Here is a 6,057-nt window from a genome sequence, read left to right on the forward strand (position 1 = left end):
CAGAGCCATTTTCGTCCTTTCAGTGGCAGCAAAATGTCACTAATGGCTATGCTAAATCAGAGCAACTGATCTTTCTGTAGATGTGTTGTGCACTTAGCAAGATGGCTATAAATGATCCCACTTTGTTTAGATCTGCTATTTTCTGTTTCTGTAGTGCAAGTGCTCAGCACAAGGGGACTGCCAGCCAAGGGGAAGAATTTCTGGTAGGAGATTAAGGATAACTAAGGAAATGGTTGCATGACCTATAAAGAGAGGATCATAAATATTGCAACAATAAAACCAATAGCTCTTTCAAAGTTTAAATAGCTTTTCTTTTCAAACACTTGAGGTAAATGGCCTTTTCCCAAGGCTGTCTAGCATGTACACCTTGAGATTTCGCACAGAGTTTCACCAAATATACTGTTATTTCTCAGGGAGCTACCTTTTTCTTTTAATTATCTTTCATTGTGGAAGTGTCCCCTCCACAGAAGTTAGACCCCAGCTACCTGCAAGTTCCTTATTGTTTCCTCTAGTACTGAAGTTTCAGAAAAGCCAGAGCAGCATAATAATAAAATAGCCCCTGCATTTCTTAAGCACAACACCCACCAAACAATGCAAGAAGGGGCAAATATGGTGCTGCCCTTTATAACCAAGCAGCAGCACTTACACCTTTTCTTGCGTCCCGGAGGAACCTCAGACACAAGGGTCTGCTACATAAACCCTCAGGTATAACATTTTTATTCTTCACAGTCCCAAGTGTGCAAAACCCCAGATCTGCGCTGCTGCAGCTCTGCAGATACAGACAACTGACATTCCTAACCCACACACCCTGTTGGCATGCAAGGCATAGCCTTTGTTTTTTTCTGCTTGGTGTAGGATCCAGCTCTGGAGTAAGCAGCCTGCTCTCTTTTGTGTTCATTTTTTCTTCCCCATTCTCCATCCCACCGTTAGTCAGTAGCCAGTTCAGGGGAAGCACAGACCAGTGTGTTCCACCAGCAGTATCACAAGGATACAGATCTCACAGAAGTGTTCCTATTCCTTTGTCGCCCCAGGTTCTCATCCTCATTTGGCTCATATGTCGTAGCCCTTGTCTTGCAAGTACTGCTTTGGTCATCTTTAAAGAAAAGGGCACAACACCTGCCACAGTACAAAGGCTGATGAGTCTTGATATTAGTGCTCTGTCCTGCAATCAATTGGCTATTGGTCTGATTGCAGAAAGCAATGATGTCCTTCGTGTAACAGCCACTCCAGTTTGGTAAATCAAAGAGCTGAAGAAACACGGGTGTTCATTCAGCCCACAGCAGCCATGTGCCAAATCCACCCCCGAGCCCACGCAAAATGCTGATCAGTCCACAGCCCACTGGTGCAACATACTTTTCTTTCTTGCACATTGGAAATTCGCTACTCAGAAGCTTTTTTCCTTTAAATAAATTAAAAAGGCAAAGGACCCCCAAATACAGTCAATACTTACAAATGGAAAATATCCTTAACCTGACCTCCCTGATCCTTCCCTAGGCTACTCTATGTATATGCATTAAAATCAGCTCTTGTTTTTGTGTTCTAGGTTTCAGGCCCTCTGTAATAGCTACAATCCTTATTATTCAAATGTTCTAGTTTGCCTCTATGCTTTCTGCACAAATTCTTTTGGTTGTGTTTGCCTGGTTATGTGCAATTTCACACATCCAGTGTCTATAAAATCATGGCTTTCAGCATTCCCCGTCATCTAGAAGTTGCTGCTTTCTACCCGAGACAGGCAAAAGGGCTGGTTTATGCCTACAGTCTCCTACAAGTGACATATCTAAAGTTTTAGGAAAAGAAAACAAAACCTAACAAGTCATATGAAAAGGCAGAAGTTGATACTGCAGACAGACAGGCTGGAAAGGGAGAGAGAAGCAGGATTAGAAACATCTCCAAAACTCCAGACATGCACACATTATGTTATGAATTTAGGATACACCAGCTACTCTGCCCCTAAGTTCTTGTGTAGACACTTCTCAGCTACTGTCCCTTACTTCCCTATCTTGCTGAAAGGCACGGCACATTTGCCCACATTGGGAGTGAGAATGGAATAGCAGGGGTGCTGTATGTCATGCTGTTGTTTTCTGTACCCTAACTCCCCAAGTACACATGCCCAGACTTGCAAGAAAGATCAGAAATAAGTGTTGTGCAAAGAGTTAGGTAAACATCTGCTAGCCTTGCTACATGCATAAAGGCCTTACCGTTTCATATACATCCACAGGTTTCTCTTCCAAGATGGTTCCTACAAGTCACTGACTGTGCTTTTCTTCAGCTTTGCTTATTAATGAGGATTCCCAAATTTGCATTTCTTCAGCAAGCTAAGGACAGGGGACACGAGGTCTAGGGACACAAAGAGGTCATTCATTCCTGGACTGCTCCCTGATTTTGAAAGAGCACAGACAAAAGTGTCAAGAAACAAGAGAAACGTGTAATATTAAAGTAGCAGTGAAGTGAGGGGAAGGAAAAGTTTATCTTACTTTTGTGGAGAACCTCCCTAAAACAAATGCAGAAAAAAAAAAAGGCACAAGGTGATGGTGGTGCTAATACTATAAAGAAAGAGGCTCAGGATCCACAAAGCCCTGACATATCCTGTGAAACAAGCTTGGATTAGACAGACTCCTCTTAAACAGTATGAATGCAGTTGCTACGTGGACTTGAAACACTGAAAGAAAGACAAAGATTTTGTTTACTGCAAATACTTTTTCATGTATCTTAATGCCCAAAAGTAAAATAGAGGCTGGATTTATTCTGAAACATGGTCAGGAATTTTAAAACAGGCTTTTGTATACACAAACAAAGGGAGCATGGGAAACAAGAGCTTGGGAGTTACTTAAATGTCAAGGATTACATTAAAACTGAAATGAAGCAGAGGGACTCAGTTTTATAAATGAAATGTCATTGCTGATGGGTACAAATTATGTAAGAAAGACGGAAAGGGAAACAGAGGTGGCACTTTGTCAGATGCATTTATAGCTGCAGCAAGATACAGTTCAGGCACAAAGAATGCAGTAGTAAAAAATAAAGAAAATAAAGAAAAACTGAAGTGGACATCTGCTACAGCCTACTCCCACGACAAGAAAGCAGGAATTAGTCTCTCTCAAGGTCATCAAAGCCACAGGACACTGTACTTGTGAGGAATTTAGCTGCCCACACATCTTTTAACAAGTACCGCCAAACATTGGCCAAAGATGCGCATGTGTTACACAGAAACCTGCTCTAATCCAGACAGTACAGGTTCTTGACAAATAAACAAGAAAAATCCCCCAGTCTCAGGAACTGTAGCTGAGAAATTAAAAGCGACACCAATGAACAAACTATCTCAATGTAACATAGTAAAGAGTTTATTTCTTTGACTTAGAAAAGGTCTCCGGCATAATTCACTGGACACATATACATTAAATATACAAATGCATACCAAAAGAAACCCAGAAGGCACGCATTCAGCCAAGAGGCTCATTCAGAACCACTCACCATTTCATGCCAGAAAGGAAGCCGTGAGCCCCAGCTTCCCTACTCTCTGTCCAAAACCAGGACTGCAAGTGTAGGCCCCATGGTACACCACACAGAACAGCAAACCTGGGCTGACAAGCCAAAGAGTAAACAAGATCCAGAGAACAGGCGTCCTCTTGGGATTGTCTGGGGTCAGGACACAGACGCCGAAGAGAGCTAATCTTGTTCTTTAAAACAGCAACAGAACAACAAATGTCTCCCACCTTTCCCACCCCCTTGGGATGTTAGTGACTTGGTTGCAAGAGGTGGCATCGTAGGCAAGGACCAAATGATAGCTTATTTGAAGACTGCTGTAGGTACTGCTGTACCCTCAGCCTCTGCTACCAGACTTCCAACAGAACTCATAACCACTGCTCCTTGCCCCTCTGCCCCCCAGCACCATCAACCACATTTTATCTGGAGAGTGATAGAGATTCATTTTACAGGTCACAGCCTCAGGTTTCTAGACTCATCAAGAACCGCAGTTAGCAAAACTAGTCAAAATAAATGCGGTCACCTCATCCAGACTTAGATCTGTTGCCACAGGAGCAGCCAAATAGTCCAAGTTCAGCTGATCTTATCTTCAGGGAAGAACAAGTTCCGCCAGAGTCTGAACCATCCACTCTGGATCAGCAAGGCTGCATGCATCCCCAAAGACTCACGCTGAGTTAAAGGAGCAGATTCATATCATGGAAGAAAGCAAGTTTGCTCTCTCAAATTAAGTAATTAAACAGTGCGTGATAAGCCTGACAAATTCTACTAGCCCCTGGAGTCAAGGCATGAGACTCGACTTCTGTGAGAGGGGAAGGAATTTAAAAACAAGTGAACACTACCTTTCAGGAACTGGTGTGGCATCAAAACAGAAGACAAACAGATGAGAGACTCTCTCTGGAAAGGAGATCCTGTTAGTTGAGAAGGTTACTGAAAAGTGCTCTCACATCCGTCACAGGAAAGAGAAAGTAAAGCACATTAATAAGTAAGCACAGAAGGAAAGGAAGGGCAAGTGCAATTAGCCTTTCGGACTGTTTGTGAAGTCACTCCACCCAAGATGAAGCAACAAAGACATAAAAACAAAGAGATAGAGGACTTCCTGGAAAACCTGACCATATATATCAACATGGTACTAATTAGTTAATTAACCTATTGCACAATTTAAAAATAAATAAATATTTTAAAAGTCTGGGAGAACAAGGAAGCACCAGATGACAATGTTCTTATCAGAACAAAAAGTGGAACAATGTTGGCCTGATAAATTTATCTCTGATCTCTGCTAACAAAGTCAAATAAATACAAGGAGAGAAAAAAAAATCTCCCAAACGTCTGGAGAATAACGGAAGTATGGCAAAATCAAGCCATTTTAGACAATCCTACATACAGCGAGTAGCTTTTGGCACAAGAGCCGTACACCTGAAGCCAACTGGATAACTCATGTATTAAGTTACTTCTACGTCCAAGTGATGGTGTCATTTCTAACACCTCATTTCTCCCATTACCAGGAACAATTTTATAAAACGTTGCTGATAATAGGAGCTGACAGACCCAGCTGTAAAACTACAGCTTGTTCCCAGAAGGCTATATAGCATAGCAAGCATTTAACCCACTGAGTGAGGATGAGTATGTTTAACAGAGAGCACAATACCTTTGGTATTTTAGGGTCTCAAGACATTCTACAGGGTAAACTCAGAGTAAAACAGACCTGCTTGCCATTCAAGTTAAATACATTTCCAGGAAAGGCAGTCAGTCAATCAATCGCAGTTCATCATCAACTACAGACAGCTGTTTCAGTGTAACAATCACTACTGCACCTAGAAAAGTCTTTGGAACAGCTTGTTCTGAGTTGGGAGTGCAGCAGTTGCCTTTGCTGTGAATTCCTTGTGCAGTGAAAAACCCAAATGGTTTCTCTAAACAAAAAGAAAGAAAACAAAACCTGTGTTTTTCCGATGTCTGAATAGTTTTTTGGCAAGTAGGTATGTTAGTTTTCAGGTGTCTACTTACAATTAGGGTTTATTTTCCTTAGGTATCACAGGAGGGCTTATTTATGACAGCAGAGTATGTAATTTAGATGGCAAGAAAGCAGAGTAAAACATCAATTCCACAGACTGAAGAAACAAAAACAACCCACTTCTCCACTCTGTTAGTAGGTAGAACTGGAAAAGGGCCAGTGAACAAGAGGACAGAGGTGTCAAACAGGCTACATATGCCATGAACCTGCAACCTGGAAAAAGTGATGACTGAGGACATATATCATATAGCTCTGTAAAATCACAAGTGGCAAGGAGACAAGGAGTAGGGGTGGTCATCACTACATCTGACAGTGGAAGGATTAGGGTCACTTGATGAAGTCATCAAGAAAACCGTTAAAACAGCCTGACAACAGTTCTTTTTCATACCACACAATGAACTCAGGGTTCATTGCCACAGAACACTGTGGAGGCCAAAAGTAGAAAAGGATTTTTAAAAAGGAACTAAGTGCATTCATTAAGGCCAGATTCAGAAGGAACTGCCAGTTCAGAAAGTCCATAGACTGCTGGAATGTTGTCAGAGAAGCACCTCTGTATTCAAGCTTTATAT

Source organism: Nyctibius grandis, chromosome 5 (genome assembly GCF_013368605.1).
Source record: "Nyctibius grandis isolate bNycGra1 chromosome 5, bNycGra1.pri, whole genome shotgun sequence".
Taxonomy (NCBI): domain Eukaryota; kingdom Metazoa; phylum Chordata; class Aves; order Nyctibiiformes; family Nyctibiidae; genus Nyctibius; species Nyctibius grandis.